This window comes from Micropterus salmoides, unplaced genomic scaffold (genome assembly GCF_014851395.1).
Source record: "Micropterus salmoides isolate LMB-PRFRI ecotype aquatic unplaced genomic scaffold, ASM1485139v1 Ms_hic_scaffold_1027, whole genome shotgun sequence".
Classification (NCBI taxonomy): domain Eukaryota; kingdom Metazoa; phylum Chordata; class Actinopteri; order Centrarchiformes; family Centrarchidae; genus Micropterus; species Micropterus salmoides.
Window position 1 is genome coordinate 1 of NW_024040072.1, and position 13873 is coordinate 13873.

At 40.2% G+C, this 13873-nt stretch overlaps 3 non-coding genes across 3 annotated transcripts; all 3 read left to right on the top strand.

Moving 5' to 3' along the window:
* Window positions 1-12116: 12116 nt before the first annotated feature.
* On the top strand, window positions 12117-12208 carry trnar-ucu. The gene is given in 2 exon segments: window positions 12117-12153; window positions 12173-12208. It is a non-coding gene; the product is annotated as a tRNA-Arg (tRNA).
* An 813-nt stretch (window positions 12209-13021) lies between these two features.
* Window positions 13022-13113, top strand: trnar-ucu. The gene is given in 2 exon segments: window positions 13022-13058; window positions 13078-13113. It is a non-coding gene; the product is annotated as a tRNA-Arg (tRNA).
* Window positions 13114-13376: 263 nt separating this feature from the next.
* On the top strand, window positions 13377-13468 carry trnar-ucu. The gene is given in 2 exon segments: window positions 13377-13413; window positions 13433-13468. It is a non-coding gene; the product is annotated as a tRNA-Arg (tRNA).
* Window positions 13469-13873: the final 405 nt, after the last annotated feature.

A 13873-nucleotide genomic window follows, 5' to 3' on the forward strand; every position in this document is an offset into this window, starting at 1 on the left:
TAATTATAAGATTTCTTCTGTTTGGTCCGGATCGTGGTGTCATTTACACGCCGGGGACGCCGGGGACGCCGGGGACCACGTTTTGAAATGGCTGATTTTGTCCACATCACTTTTTGAAAGCATTTGTTGAAAATATTCTAAAAAATAGCTTGCAACAAGAAATGTTACCTAACAAATGAAAATGCTTTGAGAAAGGTTTATTGCACAAAGAGAAAACATGCAATGCCATTTAAATCTAGAAGAAACAAATGTGCTTTTTCCAAAAAGAGTAAGTTAAAAAGTTGAAATTTACATAATACAACAAATGGAACAAAACTAATACAATAAACAATAAAAAAAACACGCAGAAAACAAACAAACAAACAAACAAAAAAAATATATAGTATATATGCATATATAAAAATATATATATAAAAAAATAAAAAATAAATAAAATGAACAAATAATAAAAATATAGGGCAGGGCATATTTAAAAAAATATGATTTCTGTGCTGTATCACTGACAACATATTTGAACACTTAGTGCTCAGAGAGAAAGGTGGACGGCACACTAAAGAGTTTCCCCAGGTCAAGTGTCACATCGAGCAAGATGATCCAGAAATGGCTGCCATATCAGAGAATTTAATAAGACTGTCCATCATGTTGTATCAAACCTTTTCCACATGGAAGATACTAGTGAGCTCAGTAAGGCAGGTTTTAAACTGGGGCACAGTGTCTGATTTCCAGGGTCTTAAGATCACTTTCTTTGTGATCACCATTCCATACATAATAGAGCACAGAGACACTTTGGTTTAGAGAACAACTTATATATGTCACACCAAACATTCTGCAGCTTTGTCCAGAAACGGTGGGCCAGAGAGCCTTCTGCAGATTTCCAGCAGCCACACAGAGGGGAAATCTTTGAGTAATGAAGTCTGTGCATAACCTTATATTCAATTAACTGATGTCTGGATCCTGCTATGAATTGTCACCTGCCAGCTGAATCTTTTGGTTCCCTTTATATAAATAAAGACATTTCCACTGTAAACTGGAGCAGAAAATGTCTCCAGAATGCAGGAAATTAAGTTTTTAATGCGCCGATATTCTGAGGGAGGAACACAAGACCTCCTGCTAAAATATTTCAGCATTTTAAATTTCTTCAAAATAGTGTAAAAATCTTCTCGTCTTATTCTCGTGCATCGTTACGTCTTGTGACCCGAGTGTGTCATCACGCCCCTAATCTGGTTTCAAAGTGACGCCTGCGGTGATGTTGTTGAACTGCAGTGGATTGTACTGAGAAGCATCTCTAATATTTTGTCCGCCAAGTTTATATCAGAGGGTAAACAAGATGAGAGAAACATCCTGAATGTTAATATTATTATTATTATTATTATTATTTAACCTTTATTTAACCAGGAAGTCCCATTGACATTCAGAATCTCAATCTCTTGTCCAAGAGAGACCTGGCCAAGGTAGCAGCCAAATCACAACAAATGCATCCATAATAAACACCGAGTTACATTTTCATGATAAAACGTACAAAATGTTAAAAAACACAATGAGACTCTCGAGAAAAACAAGAACATGTCTCCATCACAACATTCTCTACAGTAGTTTTAAATTCATTAATGGACATAAGGGTTTCTAACTTCAGCTCTTTCTGTAGGTGCTGAATAAGAGAAAGCAGTTCTTCCCAATTCGGTTGCAACTCGTTGCTCGTTAAAAAGCAGCTTTGAGGAGCGTTGCTGATACCAGAGCAGACAGAGAGGAGGTTACAGAGGTGCAGTGGAAGTTTGCCAAGTATAGCTTTATAAATAAAGATATACCAGAGCTGTTTTAAGTGCTGTCCAACCAGCTACATCATAAAGAAGGCAGTGATGTGTGAGGGACTTTGTATTTGTTATGAATCGTAGTGATGCATGTTAAACTGAATCAACATGACGCAAGGTGGAAGATGCAGCATGCATGTAAAATATATCTCCATAATCAATTACAGACAGAAAAGTAGCTTCCACAAGTTTCTTCTTAGCACTAAAAGTAAAACAAGATTTGTTTCTGAAACAAAAGCCAAGCTTGACTTTAAGTTTCTTGACTAAAGCAGTAATATGTTCATTGAAGGAGAGTTTATCATCTTTCCATATCCATATTAATCAAGTAGCTGCAGACTTCTTCTGTTTTAGACCAAGACCATGATCAACCAAGAGCTGTGAGCACCTGAACACAACCAATAAAAAGTTTCAGAATACTTTAGCTGCTCATATGATGCAACAGTTAGTTCATCCTGGTGACAGGAAGTGTTTTACGCTGCGGCGTTTCCATCACTTCAGAGGACGTTCCATAGACTTCCATTCATTTCCTGGAGACTTACCCCAAGCTGTAAAACCAAACTTTCACCCTATAATATAATGATTTACGTTACGGGGACTGTGTGTATTGTCACATAAAGGAAGCGCGCACACACACACACACACACACACACACGCACACACACACACACGCACACACACACACACGCAGGGTTTTTGTCAATAGGAAAGTGAGCTGAGGAATGTCTGAGTTTGGAATAACAGTGTCAGGACCGGTGCCAGCTCACCAGCTCTGTTTACCGTCTGTGTCTGTGTGTGTGTGTCCTTATTTTAAGTGTTCACACTTGCTTACATCTGCTTCTGTTTGTGGATGCATTCCACCAGTGAGTGTGTGTGTGTGTCCAGTATAAAGCGCTGACTGGTCCAGACTGGTAAACTGGTTGTTTAGAAGGAACAGATGTGGTCAAGAATGTCTCCCTTTTCCACGTAGCTCTTTGTGTAAATGTGTGTGTTTCATGCTTTTGCACTTTAACCTTAATGCCCTCCTCAAATTTTTACACCCTCTGAACATCTTCGTGGCTAAAACTGTACACGCACAAATAAACTGCTATAAAATCAACATACATCTATATTTATTTCATTTTCAGTCAACTTTTCCTCTGCTCAAAACTACCAAACATTTAATAATGTTCAGGATTTTAACCCTTTAAATACCAGTTTAGTCATTTTAATTATTAATTATATATATAAAAACACTAAATGTGAATTATTTTCCTTGAAATAAATAGTAGGGAGGTGAGGCTTTGGTGGTAATTAGACTCTTGGATATGTCAAAGATTTCCAACAAAATTGATTTGTTTGCATTAGTATTTTTATGTGGCGTCAGATTTCAATTTTTGCACCCTCTGGACACCTTTGTGGCTAAAACTGTACATGCACAAAAAATTGCTATAAAATCATCATACATCAATATTTTTTCTGCTTTTTTTTTTCATTAATCTCTTAAAAAACGTCTTCCCTGCTTAAAAATACCAAATATTTAATTATTTTCAGGATTTTAACCCTTTAACCTTAATGCACACTCACCGATCAGTTTTTGTCCACACAGGTAGAAAGTGCTGTTTGATCAAGACTTGGTTTCAGTGTTCAGGTTAGAATTAGGTTTTACTTTCTGTTGAAAATTGGTCGGGAGCATTAAGCACTTAATTTCCTGCAGTCTGGAGACATTTTCTGCTCTAATTTGCAGTGGAAATGTCTGGATTTAGGAGAACCAATCAGAAGCATCAGAACAGCATCACACTTAACAGCTGTGGCTGGAAACGGCCACAGGAACTCTGTGCAAATGAAAAACATGCAAAGCAACAAAATGAATATTATTCAACATATAGACGAGCGTTTTACAGGACGTATTCAGATGTAACCCCGGAGTAATCGTGAACATTTTCATGACTAACTGTAATTATTTCCCAGTAACAGATTACAGTTGGATTTATTTTCTAATTAAATTGCATAACTAAATTACAGGTAACTTGTTACTCCCCAACACTGTTGGAAAGTCTCTGGGGAAAAACACTTTTTAAACCTTATTTTGGGGCAAAGTCCTCAGTTTTTATGTTCCAGTGACCAGTGAAATGCAGTTATGGCTCTCTCACTATCCATTTAGAAGACGGGCCTGATGCTGTTAAACGTCCTCAGCTGAATCTTTACCATCAAATCTTAAAACATGTTTGCAAAGAGAGAGAGATAATTAATATATATATATTTTTATATTTTTATTTTTTATAGTGATTAATGAACTATATAAAATAAATATAAATAAAAGAAAACAGAAATTCTAAAGATCATTTTAAAACGATGTAATAAACAAATATAAGAAATACTGTCAGTGGTGGAAGAAGTACTCAGATGTGTTACTTAAGTAAAAGTAATAATACCACTGATAATTTTTATAGATGGTTATTTTATTTTAACTGTGGTGTGTATTTTCTTTTGTCATGTTTATTTGTTTGCCTGTTTACATGTCGCTTGTTTGATAGCTGAGTGATGACAATAACTATATCCTCCTTGATCCTCGTATTACCACAGTGTACAAATACTCTCTGTCAAGTAAAAGTCCTGCATTCACTGTAAATGCCTAAAGTAAAAGTACACATCATGCAGAACGGCCCATTTTATGTTATTGGATTATAATTATAATAAACCCTTAGTTGGTTATTAAACTGGACCTTGTAGTGAAATACTTCACATTCTGTGTAATACCCGTTTTAATATTTAAAGTGCAATATTCTCCACTGCAATTCTGCTTCTATTTATTCTCTACTAACAATTCTATTGATAATGTAAATATTGTACATATCCATACTCCTTTATATGTTTTCTTTATATTTTATTTATACTTTTTATATTTATACATTTCTTTATATACCTTCTAACTTCTATTATTATTTCTAGTCCTTTATGCCTTGATGTGCAATGCGCGCAACTGTGAGACAAGAATTTCCCCTCTGAGATCAATAAAGTATTTCTGATTCTGATTTAATTTCTTCATCACTTTAATGTTGCAGCTGGTAAAAGTGGAGCTCATTTTAATCAGAATCAGAATCAGAATCAGCTTTATTGCCAGGTATGTGTTCACATACGAGGAATTTGACTCAGGATTGTAAATTGCTCACGATGTGTTTACTTGTACAAAGATACAATAACACAATAATAAATAATAATAAATAAAATCAGACACAAACTACAGTGTAGACAACACTAATATACACACTATGAACAAAACAATATAGACATATTGAGAAATAGTGCAGTGATCAGAGTGCAAAGGATGCAAGAGTAAACTATTATTCTCATTATGTACATGTTGAAGGTGGATATGATATACAGGTACACATACATGTACACAGTGTGATGGAGCACAGTGCAAAGGATGCTGGAAAAAATAAATAAGACCTATGACCTTATGACCTGAGGGAGGTGTATATACAATATGACATAGTATGAACAGCACTGAAATAGAGAATGGTGAATAAATAGATAATAAGTGGAAACCAGTAAACAGGTGCTGATTAGAGACAGAGTTACTGGGTTATTGCACAGGAATAGTTCCTGACACTGTGATTCAGAAATCAGCTGTTCATCAGAGTGATGGCTTGTGGGAAGAAACTGCTTCTGTGTTTCTTAATTATTTAAAGAGGTTATATTCTGCTCATTTCCAGGTTCCTCATCTTATTCAGAGTTTGTACCAGAGCAGGTTTCCATGGTTATATTTGTGTCCTACTGCACATTGCTGCAGCTCCTCTTTTCAGCCTGTGTTGAAGGCTTCGTTTTAGCTGTGGAGTGATACATCTTGTCTCTAAATGATCTTTGTTGGGAGTTGCACATGCTCAGTTCCTAGTTAAGGACTACTAGCCAATCAGAAGCAGAGAAGGGCGGGTCGGCGAGAAGCCGGTAAACGGCTCGGGTTCAGCCGGACTGGAGCGAGAGTTTCAGAGCGGTGAGTTATTAATCTGTATCCATAAAGTTTTAACTGAGCTCTGTCTCTACATCACAGGAACAACTTTATGTCCACTGACTGCCTGGAGGGTAGCTAGTGTTTGGGAGATGGGAACTCTCTTTGGGCTTTTTCACTTTGCAAACCTGTTTAAGCACAGAAAAGGTTTATAAATCAAAGGAGAAGGAAAAAGGCAAAAAGCACAAAACCACCTCTTTACTTTACTTTACTGTTTATTCTATAATAATACATAATGCTTGATTATATTTCGTAGTAATATTCTAAATCTACAAAGTATCTAAAGATAAATGTAGTGGAGTAAAAAGGACAACATTTGCAGTATAAAGGAGCAGAAAATGCTCAAGTGAAGTAAAATTCCAGCTGTGGTCTGTGTGTACTGTAAATGCATGCATCTGGGTATCATTAACCCTCATGTATCCCTTTAAATATATTCATAACCTCTTTTTTATTTGTTGTCTGTGTTACTGTTTTCCATCCAAACTTCAGTGTCACACTATCTGTTGGCTGATGTTTTACACTTCATATCATGTAACCAACAACAGAACTGAAGGCCTCCTTCCATCGGGCAGTGTTGGCTCACCTGGTTTATAAGGACACTAATTAGACTAATGATCAGCGCCTCAATTAAAGTTATCAGTCACACCTGCGCTTCTCCTGTAAACTTTAGTTTCAGCAGCTACACACTGACTGCTGCTTCTTTAAAGAGCCGCTGTAACTTTATCTGCAGGATTAGAGCAGACTCTGCAGAGTGAAACTGTTTCTTAGAAAGTGTTTTGTTCGCTTGTAAACAGCTGGCCGGTTGTCAGAAGTCTCTCTCTCTTTTCTCCCTCTCCCTCTCTCTCTGATGGTTTTTGGACCTCCCCCTCCCTCCGTCCCCTGCAGCAGCAGCAGCAGACGGAGCCGACTCTCCGCCGCCCGGAGCTCATCTCCACATCTTCCACTTTCTTAACACTCGCTCTAAAACTTTTATTCTTCTTTTCTGAACTTTTTCTAAACCTCAAAGCGGATGTGGAGGCTTCAGGAAGATCTTACCGGACAGATGTTGGATGGATTCACTTCTCTTTTTTGTGCTTTTGGTGCGTAAAACGTGGCCAAGTAGGTTAGCGGACGAACCGGAGGACTGAAAGAGCTTTCTGTGCGTGTTTGACCGTTTTGTGTGTGAGAGAGAGAGGGAGAGAGGGTGAGAGAAAGAGAGGGGGGTGAGTTGTTGAAAGCACGGAGAGTGTTTGATCCAATGCGTCCGGAGCGGCCGGTGAAACAGCAGGAACACCAGAGAGAGAGAGAGAGAGAGAGAGAGGGAGGGAGGGAGGGAAGAGTTGAGATCAGCGGGGTCTGCAGGGACTCACCGGCAGCTGGACGTACATGTCTCCGCTCCACACCGGCACAGAGGTACGCTCACACTTCACTCACTTTGACCTCCAGTTTGGTGTTTCCTTTTTTATTTTGCACAGGAGCAGATCTGGTCCGGGGCTCGTAGCGGACCCTCCAAGTGAAGACAAAAGCCTTATTGAAACATATAAAAACCACAGCTGACAGTTATCTTAAAATGAAAAAGAAACAAAAGAAGAAGAAGGGGGGGGGGGTCGATCACAGTATTGATGATTTGAAAGCTTCTTGTATGATCAAGATTTTCTCTCATGGAAATTTTTCCTGCGCGTCTACGTGCTTTTTGCGCCACAGCACTGTTGTAACGTGTAAATGAGTGTGTGTGTGTGTGTGTGTGTGTTTCACATTTTTGCACAATAGCGATGTATCCCCACATACACAGGTACTGCGTTACCACGTTTGTGTGACTGACTGATTCTTCTGATTGGTTAAATAACCATAATGGTCTGAATAGAAAGTCTGCCTGACCTCATCTTAGAAAGTGTCTGAATTTTAGCGCGCATTATATTCACTGATCCCAGTGCTGCTCCTCAGAGGATGGACCCTGTTTGGTTTTAATGACCCCGCGACTCCCCAAACAAACATTATCATCACTGTGTTCCGTCCCTCACTTGTGGAGGCTGTAATGGGCATTGCAGCCTGCAGGGGGTCCATGGAGGACTTTTCACTCTCAAGCCAAATAGCAACTAAACTGATGTGATCTGGATTGAAGGATTCATCTGTATTCATCTGCACGGCAGCAGTTTCCAGTTTCGTGATTTCCTTTTATTCGGTGCCTTTTGGATGGTTTTCGCTTCCTTTATTTACAGCCTTTTAATTGTTGTATAAATGTTGTATATTGTTGTGTTCAGTGTACGTTGGACTACTCAGAAATACTTTAGTTACTGAGGTTAAAGACAGAGTTGACTCAGATGGGTTCAGCTCCAAAGGGAGAGCGAGGGAGATAACATGAATCTGATCCCCCTCATCCTGTTTGTGTCTGTGTCACTTTCTCTCATTGTCTCATCTTTCAAACGGCTGCTTTTAAAAACAAACTTCCCCACAAAGAAAATGTGGAATGTCAGCTAGATGGAGACGGAGGGGGGAGAGAGAGAGAGAGAGAGAGAGAGAGCAGAAGTAAATAACTGACTATTACACAGTCATGGATCTGTAATAAATCTTTATTAGTATTGTATTTAATAAACAGAAACACGCCCAGAAGCATCGTCCTGCTGATATTCTAGCTTTCTTTTTGTCATCAAATCTCACGTGCAGAGCCAAACCGATGACATGTCACTGAACACACACTCTGTAGTTCATCCTGACTCAGTCCTACAAACCACATGTGGATTCATCCGCTGCTGAAAGTAGTCCCCAACAAATGCACCATTTCCTGCTGTTTGTTTGATTAAAGCTGCAGCGAGCAGCTGTTTAGGAAATGACTGAGCCCTTTAAACACGACACTTCATATTTTTAAAGATTTATGTCTTCAGCAGAGCCCAAAAGAGCTCGGAGCTGAGAGCCACACACATGAAGTCAGGACGTACTGAGAGATGGACTGACAGGTTGTTGGATTGGGTCCAAACAATATGACACCAGACTTACATTTTTACTGAAACCTTTTACTCTAAGAGATCATGACAGAAATCAGAAGTCGTGTTCTTTTCCTGACAGATGGGAGAAAAAGGTGTGTTTTTGGCTTCATGTAAAGTAACACCGTTCCCATTTACACAGTGAGCGAGGTGACAGTGAAGGCACCATCTGCACAGACACAGTCACTTGAACACATCTGTGTTTTATTTAAGATGCTGAGAAAAGACTGCACCAGACTGCACACGACAGATTATTAAAACTTTTGAAAGCGGTGTGTTCAGGTTCTCACGTAAAGAGTGGGACAGTTGTGTTTTAAAATGTCCACTGAAGGTTCAGAGCTGTCAGAGTGGATCCTGAGTGAAACTCTACTCTCGCTGGCTGACATCCAAACAGTGACTAATCACACGCCACTTCACTGAGGCATGTGTGTGTGTGTCTGGGCTTTACACTGCGTTTGTGTGTGAAGGCTGAATCATTGGGGAGTGCATCTCTGCGTGTCAGCCAATAATACCCTTCGGTTACTGCCTGAGGAAAACACTAATGGAATTATAATTGTGCTTGTGAGTGTGTGTGTTGGCAGGCAGATGACAGCTAAGTCCTTCTGGGCATCGATCTTACTAATAACACACTTAGTCAAGAACAAACATACGTCACTGTCTAAACTGGGTCAAACTGACCTTATTGATGCATTATGTGTGTGTGTGTGTCGTTCCAGCTTTCACAGCTAGTGTGTCCTCAGTATCCCATAATCCTTTGCACTTGTTTGGTTATGCTCTGCGTTCAGTTGGTGCTCGCTGTGTTTCCTCCCTCTTTTCTTTTCCAGCTGCTTTTCTTCCTCCTCATTTTCTTCATCTTCCTGCAGGGAAGTCGAGTTCTGCACGATTGACAGGTGATTTCTGGGAGATGTAGTTACACAACATCTGAGGGCTGGAAGCTGCTTCTTTGTATCTGGGTATAATGTGATCATGATCACAAATACGGGAAATTATTAAACTATTCTGTACCGTGTAAATAACACTTACAGCCTACACTTGTACTGTGCATGTCGCCGTTTACTTTGCAGCGACTCCCAGTCTGTTTCCCGCCGCCACAGCCGCTTGTAACCCCCGTGTTACATTCAGTAACAGTCCCAGCTCGTTATCGGTCCATGCAAAATAAAATCTGGTGCGGTTCTTCCTTGCCAAATCTTCTCTAACTACGGAACAGACCATCTGCTTCCTGTTAACACTGGCACGCGCACACCCAGTGTACCTGAACGCCCACTAGATGTGCGTTTTCAGTCGGAGATCAACTCTGATATGCAGCTAAAACGCTGCTGAGGACGGAGATCGTACTCGTTTTAAAACTTTGTGTTTAAACTAAAACGTAGTAGTGTAGATGGGGCCTTGGGAAAGACCCCTTGGCGTCGCTTCTTAACGCCCTGGCTACCCCTTTAGTGTTGTTTTTGCACGTGTAGGACTCCGTGGTCAAGTTAGCATGAATAAACATGCAATGTTCGGTTAGGCTTTTCAAAATAAGACTAACTTTAGGCAACAAAACTAGTTGTTCAAGTTTAGAAAAAGACAATGGTTTCACACTGGAAACAAACAACGGTCTCCTGGGTGAAAGTCCGGTTTTTGAGTTTTCTGTTAAAGGGCTTCCCCTGGTGAGTTTAACTATGAAGCGAGAGGGTGCCATGTGCGTCAGTACCAGACGCTGAAGAAGGTGACAAAGCGTAGGTATTTGATGACCTGAGAATGAGAACGGACTGGACTTACAGTTATCTATAATACCCTCCCTCTGCATGGATTTGCAGACATGTTCACATGTTCCTACCAAATATGGGAAATAAACCTATCTAGAGGAGATGTTTTGTTTCCTCCCCTCTGCTCCAGTGCCATGGAAAATACACAGAACTTCTTATCAATCCTTTCATACCAAAATCAGCTTCTTTGCTTTCTTTGCCAATAAACATTTTTCGTGGCATAAAATACAGTAAATATGTTTAATTTGTGGCACGTTTATTTGTTTGCGGGACCCAAGAATGTAATGGAACCAAAGTATGATCCAGGAATGTCTCCTCTTTGCAGATGCTTTACACTGAGCAGATTTAATGGAAAAACAGATCAGAGAGGACAAACTGCTGTTTACAGCCAGAAAACAAGAACTAAAATGCGACATCTTGAACATTCGTGGTCTGTTTTTTGTGAAAGCAGCTCAGACTGCAGAGGGGTCAAGGCTGGACTGAAAGGAGAGGAAGGAGGGATGAAGGACTCAGAGAAAGTTTGTCAGAATAATAAACATGAAGCAGGATTTTCAACATGGCGTCAGTTTGTTTGGAGACACGGAAGCCTCCAACTCTTTCTCTTCTCCATCCTTCCAAACAAGCTCCCCTTTGAGGTCTTCAAGACAGACTTCTATTGTTGCATTGTTGTGCCTACTTTCTCTCCTCTTTGTCCTTTACTCCCCCTCTGTCTTCTTTCTCTTCTCTCTGTACTACTATCTTTCCTGGTACTGAACTGTCTATTTGAACATGTACAACATGTGAACATGTGGTGAACCTCAGGCCAGCGCACTGGACTCCTAGTCCAACACAAGAGAGGTGATTCAAAAGGTCTGAGTCCTTTAAACTGCAGGTTCAAGGAAACCCTTCTTGCTTTAATAGTTTGGACAACGCTACATGTTTTTGTTTTATTAATAGTCTATTTTTGGTTCAAATTGAACTAAAGCCGAAGAGGCAATGAGTGTGACCTGTCTGTGTTTGAACTCTTTATTCTGTTCAAACACTGCAGTCTGTATCTACATTCAGCCATGTGATGCTTTTATTAACCTGTCAGTAGGTGTGTTGATTTGCATTTAGGTGGGCAGCGGCTCATGTTGCGCTGGAGCAAAAACTGGTTGTCTCTGCTTTGTGTTTTTACAGCTACATAATCTGCATTTCCTCTCAAAAAGCTCAACTCTGATGTGACACGAGCCCACAACCTTTGAATTACTTGTCAACTAAAGGTCCAATGTGCTGTCCTTTGTGCCACTGTGTCGCATATTTTGAAATATTTTCATGAGCATGACCTTTTAGTGAAGACGTTTGCTTATTTCTGTTTGTTAACGCCCTTCATGCTGGAATTCTATTTTATAGGTTCATCTCTGCTGTTTGTTCGTACTGCATTTCCTCTATAAAACATGACTCTGATGAGACTCGAACCCACAACCTTTGAATTACTTATTGATAACTAGAAGTTCAATGCGCTGTCCATTGCGCCACAGAACCACATCACTAAGGAAACATTCATGAGCATGACTGTTTAGTGCTAACATCGCCTAGTCGTAATGTTTCCCGCAAATCCAAGTAGATTTGAAGCTAATCCAGAAGACCAAAATGTGGCTCTGTGGCGCAATGGATAGCGTATTGGACTTCTAGACAAGCAAATGAGAAGTGATTCAAAGGTTGTGGGTTCGAGTCCCACCAGAGTCAATGTTTAAAGACTGACAAGATAGAGACACTGTTTATAGTGCATGTTGAATTAAGCCCTTCATGTTGGAATTGCTAACATCGCCCAGTCGTAATGTTTCCCGCAAATCCAGAAGACCTTGCTCTGTTGCGCAATGGATAGCGCTGGAATTCTATTTTATAGGTTAATCTCTGCTGTTTGTTCGTACTGCATTTCTACATCGCCCAGTCGTAATGTTTCCCGCAAATCCAAGTAGATTTGAAGCAAATCCAGAAGACAAAAATGTGGCTCTGTGGCGCAATGGATAGCGCATTGGACTTCTAGACAAGCAAATGAGAAATGATTCAAAGATTGTGGGTTTGAGTCCCACCAGAGTCAATGTTTAAAGACTTACATTAATGATAGAAACACTGCATGTTGAATAACGTCCTTCATGCTGGAATTGCTAACATCGCCTAGTCATAATGTTTCCCGCAAGTCCAGAAGACCTTGCTCTGGATAGCGCATTGGACTTCCAGACAAGCACATGTGAAGTGATTCAAAGTTTGTGGGTTCGAATCCCTTTCAGATTTGATGTTTAAAGACGTACATTAATGATAGAAACACTGCATGTTGAATAACGCCCTTCATGCTGGAATTCTATTTTATAGGTTCGAACCCACAACCTTTGAATTACTTATTGATAACTAGAAGTTCAATGCGCTGTCATTTGCGCCACAGAACCACATCACTAAGGAAACATTCATGAGCATGACTGTTTAGTGCTAACATCGCCTAGTCGTAATGTTTCCCGCAAATCCAAGTAGATTTGAAGCAAATCCAGAAGACCAAGAGGTGGCTCTGTGGCGCAATGGATAGCGCATTGGACTTCTAGACAAGCACATGCGAAGTGATTCAAAGGTTGTGGGTTCGAGTCCCACCAGAGTCAATGTTTAAAGACTGACAAGATAGAGACACTGTTTATAGTGCATGTTGAATTAAGCCCTTCATGCTGGAATTGCTAACATCGCCCAGTCGTAATGTTTCCCGCAAATCCAGAAGACCTTGCTCTGTTGCGCAATGGATAGCGCTTCAATTCTATTTTATAGGTTCATCTCTGCTGTTTGTTCGTACTGCATTTCTACATCGCCCAGTCGTAATGTTTCCCGCAAATCCAAGTAGATTTGAAGCAAATCCAGAAGACCAAGAGGTGGCTCTGTGGCGCAATGGATAGCGCATTGGACTTCTAGACAAGCACATGCGAAGTGATTCAAAGGTTGTGGGTTCGAGTCCCACCAGAGTCAATGTTTAAAGACTGACAAGATAGAGACACTGTTTATACTGCATGTTGAATTAAGCCCTTCATGCTGGAATTGCTAACATCGCCCAGTCGTAATGTTTCCCGCAAATCCAGAAGACCTTGCTCTGTTGCGCAATGGATAGCGCTTCAATTCTATTTTATAGGTTCATCTCTGCTGTTTGTTCATACTGCATTTCTACATCGCACAGTCATAATGTTTCCCGCAAATCCAAGTAGATTTGAAGCTAATCCAGAAGACCAAAACGTGGCTCTGTGGCGCAATAGATAGCGCATTGGACTTCTAGACAAGCACATGCGAAGTGATTCAAAGGTTGGGGGTTCGAGTCCCACCAGAGTCAATGTTTAAAGACTGACAAGATAGAGACACTGTTTATACTGCATGTTGAAT